We start from the raw sequence: 17,278 nt of genomic DNA, 5'->3' as shown, positions 1-17,278 counted from the left end.
AGAACACAAACGCTGGCCTAGTGCTGTGGCATGAAGGACTCTTTCAATGGTAACTTTGGCATGAGGACTTGATAGCAGCCTTGCCAAACTCTGTTGGTCCTGTAGATAGTCTAAGATGCTACTTACCCAACCCTCCTTCCTTTGTTCTCCCTTCTCAGTTGTGAAACTTATATTACAGCGTGATGGCTCCCCCAGTCTTCCAATAACTCTCTTACACATCTAATATCTCTTGGTTCCTACTTCTTAGAGGACTTTGACTAACTCAAAAGAGGAATTGGTAATTTCAGTGTGTCAGGCCATGTCTATTGGAGGGAAAAATGGGTAAGGTGAGAACTGGAGGAAGAGCATTTCAGGAAGACAGAACATCAAATGCAAAGGTTATAAGCTAGGAATGTGCTTTCCATGTTCAAGAAACAGGGAAAAGGACAATGAGTTGAAAAGTTGAGAGTGAAGGAAGGAACATTAGGAGGGAAGTTTAAAGAGGACAGCAGGGACCAGAAATGTAGGAGCTTACAGGTCATGCTGATAAAGTTGGGTTTTACATTAGATATGATTGGAAGCCACTGGAGAATTTTAAGCATGTGAATTAGTCTGACAGAGAAGGTACTTTTTATATCTATATACTCTGCAAACGGGGGTCCTTTTGACAGAAAATAATGGGTGCCTGCAGTAAGTTTTTCTCAGGCAGGTCCTACATCTGCCTCTGTCTTACTCATCATAACCTCTTTTTCCTCTTCTTTCTTAGTCTGAAAATGGAATTAAGAAGATAAATTTTGACCTTGATGCCTGGAAAAGTTGATAAAAGTAATGCAAGAGATTTTATTCAAAGATAAATATCTTTGATAAGCCTCTTCTTGAGATCAAATTGGTCAGGGAGGGGCAACTTCAGACTTGTCACTCTGCTTACTATTAGAAAGTCTTTAATTCAATCATTACAGTTTCTCATTGGGCTGGGTGTTTTTTAACAACCCCCATGTCTCTTCACACTTGACTGATGTGGGATTTTAGCTCTTTATTCTAGTCTTACAGACACAGTCTGCACACAGTTCTTTTTGACCCTCATTTCATCGGTCTGGCCTAGGACTTTGAGGTCTCTATATCACTTTTCTTGATATAAGGCATTCTTTTTTTAAAAATATTAGTTTATTTATGATGTTCTATCAAATTCTGCTAAACAGCAAACTCATATATATATATATATTTCACATTCTTTTATATATCATCCTCCATCATGTTCCATCACAAGTGATTAGATACACACAGTTCCCTGTTCTGAGCAGCAGGATCTCATTGCTTATTCACTCCAAATGCAATCGTGTGCATCTACTAACCCCAAATTCCCAGTTCATCCCACTCCCTCCAAATTGTCACCCCAATTCTGTTCTCCATATCCATTAGTTTATTTGTTTTCCATAGATAGGTTCATTTGTGCCATATATTAGATTCCAGATATAAATGATAGCATATAGTATTTGTCTTTCTTCTGACTTACTTCACTTAGTATGAGAGTCTCTAGCTGGAAATTGCATTACTTTGTTTTTTTTATGGCTGAGTTGTGTGTGTATATATCTACATACACACACACACACACACACACACACACACATATCACAGTTTCTTAATCCATTCATGTGCCAATGGACATTTAGGTTGTGTCCATGTCTTGGCTACTGCGAATAGTGCTGCAATGAATGTATGGGTGCATGTAACCTTTTCAGTAGAAGTTTTTTTTTCCAGATATGTGCCCAGGAGTAGGATCTCTGGGTCATATGGTAGCTCTGTATTTAGTTTTCTGAGGCACCTTCATACTGTTTTCCATAGTGTTTGTACCCTTTTCTCCACACCCTCTCCAGTGTTTGTCTTCTGTTGACCTTTTTATTTTTGTGCATGTTGTGAAGGTGTGTTCCAGTTTCCTTGATTTACCTGCAGCTGTTCAGTGGAAAACTGGGAAACAGCACTGCTTGCTGAAAAGATTGTCATTTTCCCAGTTTATATTCCTCCTCCATGTCAAAGATTAATTGACCATAGGTGTCTGCATTTATTTCTGGGTTCTATATTCTGTTCCATTGGTCTGTATGTCTATTTTGGTACCAGTACCACCCTGTCTTGATTACTGTCTCTTTGTAATATTGCGTGAAGTCTGGGAGAGTTAAGCCTCCTGCTTGGTTTTTGTTCCTCAAGATTGTTTTGTCAATTCTGGGTCTTTTGTGGTTCCATATAAATTTTTGGATTGTTTGTTCTAGTTCTGTGAAAAATGTCATGGATAATTTGATAGGGATTGCATTGAATCTGTAGATTGCTTTGGGTAGTATGGCCATGTTAACGATAATAATTCTTCCAACCCAGGAGCATGGGATATCTTTCCATTTCTTCGAATCCTCTTTAATTTCCTTGATTAATGTTTGATAGTTCTCAGCATATAAGTCTTTCACCTCTTTGGTCAGGTGTATTCCGAGGTATTTGATTTTGTAAGGTGCAATTTTAAAAGGTAGTGTATTTTTGTATTCCTTTTCTAATGTTTTATTGTTAGTATACAGAAATGTGACTGATTTCTGAATGTTAATCTTATGTATGAAGTCTGGGAGAGTTATGCCTATTGCTTTTTTTCCCTCTGGATTTCTTTGGCAATTCTGGGTCTTTTATTGTTCCATATAAATTTTTGGATTGTTTGTTCTAGTTTTGTGAAAACTATAACAGGTAATTTGATAGGGATTGAATTGAATCTGTAGATTGCTTTTGGTAGTATGGCCATTTTAACAATAATAATTCTTCCATTCTAGGAACATGGAATATCTTTCCATTTTTTTTTGAATTTCCTTGACTAATGTTTTATAGTTCTCAGCATATAAGTCTTTCACCTTCTAGGTCAGGTTTATCCCAAGGTATTTAATTTTGGGGGGTGTGAATTTAAAATAAATTGTATATTTTTATTCTTCTTCTAATATTTCACTGTTAGTATACAGAAATGCAACTGATTCTGAATGTTTAATTGTTCCTGCTGAATTCGTTGATCAGTTCAAGTAGTTTTTGTGTGGGACCCTTAGGGTTTTCTATATATAGTACCATGTCATCTGCATATAGTGACAATTTTACCTCTTCTCTACCAATTTGGGCACCTTTTATTCCTTTTGTTTGCTTGCTGTGCCTAGGAGTTCAATACTATGTTGAATAAAAGTGATGAGAGTGAGTATACTTGTCTTTTCCGGATTTTAGTGGGAAGGCTTTCAGCTTTTCTCCATGAGTAGAATAATGTCTGTGGGTTTGTCATAAATGGCTTGGAGTATGTTAAGGTATGTTCCACCTATACTCACTTTGGTAAGAGTTTTTATCATGAATGGATGTTGGATTTTGTCAAATGCTTTTTCTGTATCTATTGAGATGATCATGTATCTTTTGACTTTTCTTTTGTTAATGTGGTGTATGATGTTGATTGATTTGCATATCCTGCACCATCCTTGTGAACTTGGGATGGAATCCCACTCGGTCATGGTGTATGATATTTTTTATATGTTGTTGGATTTGGTTGGCTAAAGATCTGTTGAGAATTTTTATATCTATGCTCATCAAAGATAGTGGCCTATAATTTTCTTTTTTGGTAGTATCTTTGTCTTGTTTTGGTATTAGGGTGATGGTGTCTTCATAGAATGTCTTTGGGAATATTCCTTCTTCTTGAAACTTTTGGAAAATGTTAAGGACAATGGGTATAATTTCTTCTTTGTATATTTGGTAGAATTCAACTGTGAAGCTATCTGGTCCTGGACTTTTGTTTGTAGGGAGTATTTTTATTACATACTCAATTTCATTTCTCATAATTATTATGTTCAATTGATCTAGTTCTTGATTCAGTTTTGGTAGGCCATTTGTCTAGAAAGTTGTCCATTTCTCCTAGATTGTCAGTTTTTTTGGCATTTGTTTGTAGTATTCTTAGGTTTCTTTTTTATTTTTCTGCAATATCTGTTGAAATTTCTCCTTTTTATTTTATGTTGAGTTCTTTCTCTCCTCTTCTCAGTGAGTCTAGCCAGAGGTTTGTTAATTTTGTTTACCCTTTTGAAGAACCAATTCTTAGTTTTATTGATTTTTTTCTATTGTTTTTTGAATCTCTATTTTATTCATTTACTCTCTGATTTTATGACTTCCTTCCTTCTGCTGACTTCAGGTTTTGTTTGTTTTGCTTTTTCTGATTCTTTTAGGTGGTAGGTTAAGTTGTTGATTTGAGATTTTTTTTTCTTTTCTGATGAAGGTATGCATTGCTATGAAATTCCCTCTAAGCACTGCTTTGGGGGCATTCCATAGATTTTGAATGGTTTTGTTTTCATTTTCATTTGTCTTGAGGTATTTTTTAATTTCCCTTTTGATATCCTCATCCACCCATTGGGTTTTTAGTAGCAGGTTGTTTAGCCTCTGTGTAGACAGTTTTTATCTCATTTCTTTTCCTTTGGTTGATTTTTGGTTCCATGTCATTGCAGTCAGAGAAGATACTTGAAATAATTTCTATACCCTTAAAGTTGTTGAGGTTAGTTTTGTGCCCAGGTATGTTTTTCAATCCTTGAAAATGTTCCCTGTGCACTTAAAAATGTGTATTATCATTTTTTTGTATGCAATGTCCTGAAGATGTCAATTAAGTCTAACTTTTATATTGCGTCATTTAGGATTTCTCTTGTCTTACTGCTGATTTTCTGTCTAGAGGATCTGTCCATTGATGTGGGTGGGTGATGTAGGTGTTAAAATCTCTTATTATTATTATATTCTCATCAGTTTCTCCTTTTATGTCTGTTAGTATTTGTTTTATATATTTGGGTGCTCCTATATTAGGGGCATATAATATTGACAGTTGTCATTTCCTATTCTTAAATGGATCCTTTCATCATTAAATAGTATCCTTATTTTTCTTTATGGCCTTCATTTTAAAGTCTATGTTTTTCTGATAGGAGTATTGAAACTCCTGCTTCCCTGTCTCTTCCATTCACATTAAATATCTTTTCCCATCCCCTCATTTTCGAATCTTCTACTCTATGTCTTTTGATTGGAGTATACAGCCCATTGACATTTAAGGTGATTATTAATAAATATGATTTTTTTGCCATTTTAAACCTTGTTTTCCAGTTGATTCTATGTTTATCCTTTGTTCTTTACTTCTTTGCTTGGGTGATTTCATTTTATTTTATGCTTGTGTCCTTTTCTTTTTAGTTTATATGAATGTAAAATTTAGTTTTGATTTGTGGTTGCCTTGTTTTTCAAGTATGTTAACCCCTTCCTATATCTTCTTGCTTTAGCCTGATAGTTATATAGGCTCAAACACATTCAAAAAAAGAGTCTAGATTTTCTTACTTTCCTTCCTCACATTTTATGATTTTGAAGTCCTTTTTTTAAACATCTTCATGTTGATCTTTTGCTGTTCCTTGTATTTTATCATTGCTTTTAAAACAGTTTTTTTTTTCCTTTTAGATCAGGCTTATTTAAGTGATTGCTTTCCAATTGTGGTTTCCTCCATCCTATTTCTTTCTTTTCTTTTTTACTTAGAGGGGCCCTTTCCAGTATTTATTTTAGATTGGGTTTAGTATTACTGTACTCTTTTAGTTTTTGTTTGTTGGAGAAATTCTTTATTTCCCTTTCTATTTTAAATGGTATTCTTAATGTGTAGAGTATTCTAGGCTGCAATTTTTTCCCTTGTAGAACATTGACTGTATCTTTCCACTCTCTTCTGGCCTGTTGTGTTTCTGTAGAAAAATCAGCTGATAGCCTTATGGGGGTTCAATTTATTTTTTTCTTGCTGCCTTTAGAATACTCTTATTATCTTTATCTTTTGCCATTTTTATTATGAAAGTCTTGGTGTGGGCCTGTTGGGTTTAACTTGTTTGGGGCCCTCAATGCTTCCTGTATCTTGATAGCTGTTTCCTTTAGATTTGTAAAGTTTTCAGTTGTAATTTCCTCAAATATATTTTCAATCCTATTTCCTTTTTATTCTCTTTCTGGAATCCCTATTTTTCATAGATTGGCCCACATTGTATTATTCCATAGATCTCTTATATTTTTTTCATTTTTCTTCATTTGTTTTTCTGTCCACTGTTCTGATTGGGTGATTTCCATTATTCTACTTCCAAGTAACTAAATTTGTTCCTCTGCATTAGTCTTTCTACTCTTCAGTGTCTTTAACTCAGCTTGAATCTCTGCATATGAATCTTCTTATTTTTCTTTGCTCCTCATATTTTCTAAGATACTTTCTAAAGTAATCTGCAGCACTTCATATCTGCTCATAATTCCTTCGTATTCTCTCTTAATTCCTGGGCTGTGGCACTCTGCTCCCCAGCCCGTTGTGCAAGGGTCCTTAGCTCCTCAGGTTTTCTCCACACAGCCAACCCTAGTCCCTTCCCCAGAGCTGACCCCAGGAGCCTGAGTCTCAGGCACCCAGCCCCACCTGAGCATCTCAGATTGTGGTTTCTGGGGGCAGTGGTACCAGCACTTCTGTGTGGCTCTCACTCTGCTTTGACATCCTCAGTCCAGCTGCTAAGCTTTTCTCCATGACTTTGAGATGCCTCTGTCTAAGCTGATCTCCTAGTCAGTTAGGTGGCTTCCCACAGTGTGGGTTCCTTTCCTCTTTCACTGCTCCCTCTCAGGAGTGCTAGTCCCATCATGTTTCCTTCTCTCTCTTTTTTCTTTTGTTCTTCCCAGTCATGTGGAGGGTTTCTTGCCCTTTCTGGAGTTTTAAGTACTTCTGCCAGAATTCAGTATACATTCTTTGTAAATCATTCTACATGTAGATTTTTTTATTGTGTTGTGGGAGAAGGTAAGTGCCAGGTCTTACTCCTCCACCATCTTGATCCCTCCTATAAGACATTCCTTAGCTTGTTTAACAAATGTAATTGAACATCAGTCACTTAATACTCTATTGACACTATTTCCCAACACTTAAGGACAGACTCACATGTACAATCTTTTGTAATTATAGTAATGGCAATCACCCATTCAGAATTCCAGTATATGTATGACCTGTGGGTCATGTCTTGGGAGCAAGCCCTTATTGAGTGACTTTCTCATATCTCATAGAAGTGATCACTCACTCTATAATGAATATTAAGTGGCCATCATGGACCAACCTTGGACCTAGTGATGGGAATACAACAATGATGATCTGAACGTTCACAGTCCCTACTCATGAGCTTTTAATATTTGGTAGAACAGAAAGAGTTTGGAATTAAGGAAGGCACCAGAGATCCCAAGCATGACAGAACCTTATAGCTGTGTTGCTTTGTGCACATTACTGACTCTCTTGTATTCCAAAACTCCTCATTGGTTAATCAGGGATACTAATAACCCCCCCTGCTGCCACTAGGGTGATTCTAAGTGTAACATGAATAATAAAAAATTACAGCTGTGCAGCACATTAGAGTCTTGTTGGTTTAATTTTGTCCTTAAACTTAACATTTTTGAACAGTTTTAGATGTATAGAAAACTGGGAAGATAATACGGAGAGTTCCTGTATACTTACACACACAGTATCCCCTATAATAAATATATTGCATTAGTATGGTAAACTCGTTACAATTAATGAACCAATATTAAAGGATTATTACCTAAAGTTCATACTCTATTCATATTTTATTAGCTTTTACCTAATGTCCCTTTGATACTCCAGAAGTCTATCCAGGATGTGACATTACATTTAGTTGTCATGTCTCCATAAGTTCCTCTTAGTTGTAAACATTGCTCAGACTTTGTGTTTTTTATAACCTTGAGAATTTTAAGCAGTGCTGGTCAGATATATCATATGATGTCCCTCTGGAGTTTGTTAGCTTTTCTCAAGATTAGACTATAGATTATAGATTTGTAATCTAAGATTGTAAATTTTGGGGGGGAAAGATCACAGAAGATAAAATTATATTTTTATCACATCATATTCAGATTACATACCCTGAACATGACTTATGACTGTTGACATTGCCTTTTATCACCTGGCTGTGGTAGTGCTTGTCAGACTTCCCCACTGTGAAGTTATATCTCCCCACCCCTCCTTTCCTACTGGACTCCTGGGAAAGGAGTCACTATGCACACCCACACTTAAGGTATAAGTAGTTATCTTTCACCTCCTTGAGGGCAATTATTTGCATGATGCATTTGGAATTTTTCCATGTGAAAGATTTGTCTTTTCTCCCCATCTGTTTATTCAATCATTTATTTATATCAGTATGAACTCATGAATATTTATTTTATTATTTGGGCTATAATCCAATGCTATTTTATTTTCTTACACTGTTTCAGCTTTGGTCATTTGTTGGCTATTGTGTTCCTTTAGCATACCCAATCACTGTGGGTTTCTCCCTTCCTTCTCTTCTTTCCTTCCTTCTCTCTTTCTTTTCCACTTTCTTTGCACTTGCTGGCACTGCAGAATGTTCCACATTCATCTTATCTATTTCCTGCCTCAGTTGTCGAGTTTGTCATTTCTTCAATGAGCCCTGGCTACTGTCAAAGGAGAATCATATTAGAAAATAAGATGGGTACCAATTTTTATCTATTCATTTACAAAGGATATTTTGGTGCCTTCTAGTTTTTGTAGATTACAAATTAAGCTACTGTAAACACTCATGTCCAGGTTTTTGTATGGCAGTTAAGTGTTTGAGGCATTTCTAAATTTGACTTTCAAAAAATTTGAGAGTAAGGTAAATGAAATAACATCATAACTGTGTTACACATTGGAAATGACTCAGAAAAGATGAGGTTCTTGCCTCCATTTGCACAGTTGGTAAAAAGCAGAGCTGAGACTTGAAGGTACATCTTCTATCTCAAACTCTGTGTTCCTCTATTCATTCATAGTTGTCCAGGTCTTAGTAAATTATTTGGGAAAATAATTGAATACTCTTATACACTATCCAAATGTTATTTTATTAAACCAGAGCTGCTGCTTCCTGTTTTTTTTTTTTTATTGTCTTTGTCACTCCATGCATCCACCCATATAAAGCATAGACAATGGAGTCATCTGTCATTCTATACACGTAAAAGGGAGATAACAAAGGACATCCCTATTCTTTGCTACTTTTCATTTTATTGCTTTACTTAAAGAATGACGCTAAGATGCCTCTTGTTCATGTTTTGTCATTACCCTTTATTGTCCTTTGCCATTGTTTTCAATACTTTGGGGTAGTATGTAAAATATATTGTAAATTAATAATTTAAACTAATAATCTCAACTTTAAAATAAAAAACATAATATGTAGCAATTGTTCATTTACTATATATTAGACATAGGGGTAAGCCATTCACTTTCTTCACTTGTTCTTCACACCCCCTCAGAGGTTATTACCCCATTTTACAGACTGGGAAACTGAGGTTCAGGAAAATTATGTAATCTCCCACCTGGTGACCTGCAATTAGCAACAGAATGGGGCCTCCAGTCTGTTGAAGAATTCTGTTTCCGTTACCTCATTAATGATTTCTGAAGATACATCACCTTCAAAAGCAGAGTAGTTATATTAAAGAGACAAGTTTGCTGTTGAGGCTGTGGGAGAAGGAAAGCTGCAGTGAGTTATGACAATGCCACCAGATCGAGGGTGGCAAACCAGACAGTGAGTTCTGTAAACATAGTTACTAAACAAAAAAAGTTGAACCTAAGGAAAGAGGAAATGCTATTTCCCCTGGTGACACCATCTAATAAGAACAGCAGCTGCTCTGGGGCACTGGCCCATTATGTTAAAGTGATAATGGTGCTATTAGCTTTTCCTTAATTTTCCCATGTTAACCCAGGGGTAAAATGGCACACTGAGCAAATATACTAAATTACATTAAACTTCGTGTTCAATTTGAAAATCTTAGCTGCTGGCTGCAAAGAGATTAGTAGGCTCTTGTAAATTTCTTTCTTTCTTTTTTTTTTTTTTGCTGTACTCCACCTCCACCCTAATGAAAAATATTGGCCATAGCACTGATTGTTTTTATCAGATGCAGATTCCTGCAGGCAACTCTGAGTTGGCTCTGTGAGGTTTCCTGAGAGAACTCTTGGCATGAGTTAGCAGAGTGTATTATACAATAACCAATAAATATTTCTTGGGAGGAATGTTTGTGCAGTGCTGGGCTTAGTGCTGGGGAAGAGGATGGTGGCCATTTATAGCAAAATAAGTTTGCCTCTGGGAGCCTGATTCAGTCAGCATCACTGACATTATGAAGGCAGTGCTAGTCAAGAAGTCAGAAGTGGGACCCCAGCGCTCTGGTACTCTGTCCCTGCAAAAATTCAGCTGGCTTTCAGTTCAGTGATGATCAGTGAGTCCCAGAATTTGCTAAGTGTTTCTAGCATGTGGCTCTGTTGATAAAACCAAACTCGGGAGACTGAGGTCTTGGGCCTGTTAAGTTCACATTATACATTTCAGAAATTTTTACTGATATGTCAAATATACGGTGTCAGGCACTGTACCAGGTTCTGAGTTCATGAGGAAAAATAAACAATTCTAAGCCTCAAGGAAAGCACGGTATGGTATTGAGATAGATGAGTATATAATGATGTAGCTTTCTGTTATTATCCCCACTTTACGGGTTAGGAGACTGAGATTCAGAAAAATTATGTCATTTTCCCACCTGGGGACCTGCAGTTAGCAACAGACAGGAATGGGGCCTGTGACCTGTTGAAGAATGTGTGATGTGTGAAGTGGTGTAATGAATTAAAAAAGGAGGGCCAAATCAATTTTTTGAAACATTGTTTTATTATGATCTTCCAGATATAGGAAACCAAAAATAAGAGTGGTGTGTACCTGTGTAGGTGTAGAAGAGGGACGCAGGTGAGGGGGCATCCCCTTCCCACATGTATAGAAGACTTTGAGCCTACCATTTTGGAAATGATTTGGTTAAAAAAAAAAAAAAACACAACAAACTTCTGTTTCTCAGGACTACAAGGGAAAGTTGCCAAGCATAGAGTAGAACTGGTCTGACATGAAAGAAAAAAGCCTTAGCTTCTCCGAGAATGAGTCAATAGGGCAGTGAAACCAGGTGTGTCTAAACTTTCCATGGTGTCTTCCCCCAAAACATGCAGAGAGGCAATGAGATATCTGTTGAGGGTGTACACTTGGTGGGGAGGGGAGGTATCTAATGAACATTACAAGATGCACCTACATTTAGCACTGGCCCATCTTCAAACTGAGCAGATGGTCATGGGCAGTGAGCAAGGTAATGGGAGGCATAATGGACTGAAGACCAAAGACCCCTCTTCTCTATTTTATTGATAACATATAAGTCTCCTCTCCTCTATGGCCACCTCAATAAATACATGACATCACAGTGGTACGCAAATGTAAGAAATATTTTTTTCCACCGTGACGTTTGAAGTTAAATTATTATAGTAAATTAAATTTATTGTAATGTAAATATAAAGTTGAAAAAGTAAGAGCGTCACATTTAAAAAATAAACTTCATTTTGGAATTATTTTAGATTTACTAAAAGGTTGCAGAAATGGTGCAGAGGGTTCCCATAATCCCTCACCTAAGTTTATATCGACTGGTAAATTTCCCCTGCTCTTATTGTCTTGTATTATCTTGGTACCTTTGTCAAAACTGAAAAAACAACAATGACACATGATTATTAACTAAAGTATAAACTTTTGTTTAGATTTCACGAGTTTTTTTCATCCATATTCTTTTTTTTTCTGTTCCACGAACCAACTCAGGATCCCATGTTGAGTTGTCATGTCTCCTTAGTTTGCTCTGATCTGTGTATCAGTCTCTTTTTCATGATCTTAAGGTTTTGAGAAATATTGGCTAAGTACTTAGTAGAATATTCCTCAAAGTATGTTCATCTGATCTCTCATGATTAGACTGGGGTTATTGGTTTAGGGAAAGAACACCATTGGTATAAAGTGCAGCTCTTATCACATCATTTCAGGTTTCATGACATCAAGGATGCTAATCTTGATCAAGAGGTTGAGAGGTGTGTCTCAGATTTCAGCACTATGAAGTTACTGTTTATCATTTTCAACTGCATTCACTCAGTTCCGCCCATACCCTAAATGTGGAGTAGATTGAGCTCTGCCTTCTGGAGGCAATATTTCTATATGTATTTGGGATTCTTCTGTAAGAAGGTTTATGTCTTCTTTAACATTTGCTTATTTATTTAATTGATTATTTAAGCTTTATGATTTTATTTTTTTAAAAAATCTTATTGGAATGTACAATGGACTTACAAGGTTGTATTAGTTTCAGGTGTAAAGTGAATCAGTTATACATGTCCATATTATTTTTTTCCATATAGGTTATTACAAAATATTGAGTAGATTTCCCTTCGCTAGACAGCAGGTCCTCTTTAGTTACCTTTTATATATAGTAGTGTGCATATGCTAATCCCATCTTCCTAATTTATCCCTCCCCCCAGTGGGTTCCCTTTTGGTTACTCTAAGTTTGATTTCAAAATCTATGAGTTTATTTCTGTTTTATGAATAAGTTCTTTTGTGTCATTTTAAAATTAGATTCCACATATTAGTGGTATCATATGATATATTTCTTTTTCTGTCTGATTTACATCTGATGTTCTCTGGGTCAGCCCATGTTGCTGCAAATGGAATTATTCCATTTTTAATGGCTGAGTAATCCTTCATTTATATATGCACCACAGCTTCTTTTTTGCATTAAAATGCTTTCTTTTATTAAATGTATTATTGTCTTCTAAGCAGAGAGTTCAAAATTGCTAATAGTTCATCATCCAAGTTTACAGAGAATTAGAAAACTCAATCTGTAAATGTTTGTATTAGTTAAGAAAATCTTGGAAGACTACATGAAGTTAAACCAAATTAAATAAGATTACTTTTCCCAACAATATTCACAAAAGCAGAAACAAGTAAAAAAAAGAAAAACCCAAGTTACATTATTTTAATATTTTAATTACTTATGGGTAGGTTTCTGATTTATTTTCACAGCTTCTTTATCCATTCCTTCGTCTATTTAGGTTACTTCCCTGTCCTGGTTATTGTAAATAGTTCTGCTATAAACATTGGGGTGCATGTGTATTTTCAAATTATGGTTTTCTTTGGATAGATATCCAGGAATGGCGTTGCTCGTTCATATATTTTCTCTATTTTTGGTTTTATAAGCAACCTCCATCTGTTCTCCATAGTGGTTGCCCCAATTTACATTCACACCAACAGGGTAGGGGTGGGGGTCTCTCTTCTCTACACCCTCTCTAGCATTTATTATTTGTAGGCATTTTGATAATGACTATTCTGACCTGTGTGAGGTGATACCTTACTGTGGTTTTGATTGCATTTCTCTAATTATTAGTGATGTTGAGGATTTTTTCATGTGGTTTTGGTGGTTTGTCTTCGTTGAAGAAATGTCTATTTAGATTTTCAGCCCATTTTATCGATTGAGTTGTTTAGGTTTTTTATTTTTTGGTATAAAGCGATATGAGATGTTTGTATATTTTGGAGATTAATCTCTTGTTCTTTCCAACTATCTGTGTCATTGTTGATTTCTTTCATCAGTTTCTTACAGTTTTCCCAGTACAGGTCTTTTGCCTCCTTAAATAGGTTTACTCCTAGGTATTTTATTCTTTTTGATAGTGATGGTAAATGGGATTGTTCCTTAATTTCTCTTTCTGATTTTTCATTGTTAGCATATAGCAATATAGGTGATTTCTGTGTATTAATTTTGTATCCTGCACCTGTACCAAATTTATAGATGAGCTCTAATAGTTTTCTGGAGGATTTTCTATGTGTGGTCTTATTCCATCTGAAAACAGTGACACTTTCACTTCTTTTCCAATTTGGATTCCTTTTATTTCTTTTTCTTTTCTGATTATTGTAGCTAGGACTTCCAAAATCATGGTTGAATAAAAGTGGTAAGAGTGGACTTCGTTGTCTTCTTCCTAATCTTAGCAGAAATGCTTTCAGTTTTTCACCATTGAGAATGTCCTTAGCTATGGGTTTGTCATATATGGGCTTTATTGGAGAGTTTTTATTAATCATAACTGGGTGTTGCATATTTTCCAAATGTTTTTCTACATCTATTGAGATAACCATATAGTTTTTACTTTTTAATTTGTTAATGTGATGTATCCCACTGATTGATTTGTGGTTATTGAAGAATCCTTGCATCCCTGGTATAAATCCCATTTGATCATGGTGTATGATCCTTTTTAACATATTATTGGATTTTATTTGTTACTATTTTGTTGAGGATTATTGTGTCCATGCTGATCAGTGATGGTGGCCTGTAATTTTCCTTTTTGTGTGTTTCTTTGTCTTTCGATATCGGGATGATACCTCATACCTCATAGAATGAGTTTGGGAATGTCCCTTCCTATGCAATTGTTTGGAAGAGTTTCAGAAGGATAGGTGTTAACTCTTCTCCAAATGTTTGATAGAATTCACCTAAGAAGCCATCAAGTCCTGGACGTTTGTTTTTTGGAAGTTTTTAAATAACATTTTCAATTTCAGTATTTGTGATTTTTCTATTAATATTTTTATTCTTTTATTTTCAAGACCTTCAGTCTTGGAAGGTTGTACATTTCTAAGAATTTGTTTGTTTCTCCTAGGTTGTCCATTTTATTGGCACATAGTTGCTTGTAGTAGTCTCTTAGGATTCTTCGTATTTCTGTGGTGTCAGATGTTACTTCTCCTTTTACATTTCTATTTTTTTATTTTTATTTATTTTTTTGGTATTTAGGGCTGCACCTACGGGATATGGAGGTTTCCAGGGTAGGGGTTGAATTGGAGCTACAGTGGCTGGCCTATGCCACAGCCACAGCAACACAGGATCCAAGCCACATCTGCAACCTACACCACAGCTCATGGCAACGCTGGATCCTTAACCTGCTCAGTGAGGCCAGGGATTGAACCTGTGTCCTCATGGATGTTAGTCAGATTCACTAACCACTGAGCCATGATGGGAACTTCTTACATTTCTAATTTTATTGATTTGAGGCCGATCTTTTTTTCCTTGATGAATCTGGCTAAAGATTTATCAATTTTGTTGATCTTTTCAAAGAACCAACTTTTAGTTCCATTGATCATCTCCGTTGTTTTCTTCATCTCTATTTTATTCATTTCTGCTCTGACTTTATGATTTCTTTGCTTCTACTAACTGGGTCTTGTTTATTCTTCTTTCTCTAGTTGCTTTAGATTTAAGGTTATATTATTTATTTGAGATTTTCTTATTTCCTGAGGTAAGATTTCATTGATATAAACTTCCCTCTTAGACCTGATTTTGTTGCATCCCGTATGTTTTATAACATCATGTTTTCATTGTAATTTTCTCTAGGTATTTTTTTTTTAATTTGCTCTTTAATTTCTTCACTGATCCATTGGTTGTACAATAGCAACAGTACTGTTTAGCCTCCAGATATTTGTGGGGTTTTTTCGCAGTTTTTTTCTTGTAGTTTATTTTTAAAAATTTTTTTAGGGCTGCACCCAAGGCATATGGAAGTTCCCAGGCTAGCAGTCAAATCAGAGCTGCAGATGCTTGCCTATACACCACAGCTATGCCATATATGAGCAACATCTGCAATCTACACCACCGCTCATGACAATGCTGGATCCTTAACCCACTGAGTAAGGACAGGGATTGAACCCACATCCTCATGGAAGCTAGTTGGGCTCATTATCACCAAACCACAATGGGAACTCCCTCTTGTGATTGATTTTTATGTAATTCCTTCTTTGTCTCTTAAAACAGTCTTTATTTTAAAATCTATTTCATCTGATTGAATATTGCTAATCCAGGTTTCTTTTGATTTCTTCTTGCTTGGAATAGCTTCTTCCATCCCCTCACTTTCAGTCTTTGTGTCCCTAGATATGAAGTGGGTCATTTGTAGACAGCATATATATGGGTCTCATTTTTATATCCATTCAGCCAATCTATGTCTTTTGGTTAGAGCAGGTTGCATATTTATCTAAATTCATGTGCTGTGTGTCTCCCCCCACCCCAAATCATATGTTGAAATCCTAACATCCAAAGAGGATGGTATTAGGCAGTGGGGCTTGGGGAGATGCTTAGGTCATGAGGGCTCTTCCTTAAAAAGGACACTTCAGAGAGATTCCTAGCTCTTTCTACCATGTGAGGATATATTAGGAAGTTGCCAGCTATGAACCAGAAAGAGGGCCCTCACAAGAATGTAACCATTGATGGTAACTGGATCTTAAACTTCTGGTCTCTGGGAGTGTGAGACAGAATTTTTTTTTTTTTTATGAGCTACCCAGACTGTGGCATTTTGTTGTAGCAGCTCAAGTGGGCTAAGCCATGGTGTGCATTTAGTTTATGTTTTGTATTATGATGCAATATTGTATTACTGATTCTGCATAAATTATTCTAGTGTTGGTCATTGGGTGTTCCATTAGTTTAGCTCTTTTGTCCCTTGGAGATACCCCCGTTGTTTTAGGTTTTGAGCACTTTCTAACTTCCTGTTAGTGCCAAATGTAACAGGATAAACTTCTATTTTTTGTACTATGGCTCTCAAATTAGCTGTTTCCTAAAGGACACTCATGGTATTTTACTGCAGGATGGTGTCTTGAAGCCAAGGTCTAGGCCCTGGTAATGGTGGTTGCCACTGGAATAACATCGCTTGGGATAGTTTAATAGTATATGTAAATAAACTAACCCATGGATTCACACTTACCCATAGTCATTTCTCTCTCTCTCTCTCCCTCTCTGTCTGTCTGTCTGTCTGTCTGTCTGTCTCTCTGTCTCTCTCTCTATGTGTGTATATATATATATATACACACACACACACTACTTTTTTAAGCTAAACGCAAATTCATATCAGTGGAACACAAGGTTATTTTAACCTTATTTATCAGTAAGTTTTCTCTCCATTAATGAGAAGACTCATACCTACCATCCAACATCCATTAATGTATTTATTCAATCACAGTATAGATATATATATAAAGCAGTTTCATGTATCCCCATGACAAACAGCTTTAACTCAAATATAATGTTTATGTACAATTCTTTCTTTCTTCGCCCTTACAGTTTCCAGTCTAAAGAAGTTTTCCAAAGTTACTTAGGTCATCTCTGTTTCCTCCTCTCCCCCATAGCACAGTAATGTCATTTATAATATAGTTGATTAACATTTTCACATTCTGCATTTTGGGATCTCCTGACATTCTAGTTGATTTTTTTAATTTATACTTTGTAAACATCCATGTTTACTCTGTGTGTTGTAAAATCCTATGCATTTTGACAAATGCATGGATTTATAAGTCCACTGCTCTAGTATCATATAGAACAGTTCCCTAAAATTGGCTCCGAAGAATATGGTAACATAACATTTATGCAACTTAATGTAAAGGAAATTTACCAGATCTTCCTGAGGCAG

Source organism: Sus scrofa, chromosome 16 (genome assembly GCF_000003025.6).
Source record: "Sus scrofa isolate TJ Tabasco breed Duroc chromosome 16, Sscrofa11.1, whole genome shotgun sequence".
NCBI lineage: Eukaryota > Metazoa > Chordata > Mammalia > Artiodactyla > Suidae > Sus > Sus scrofa.
This window is presented reverse-complemented; position numbering follows the sequence as displayed.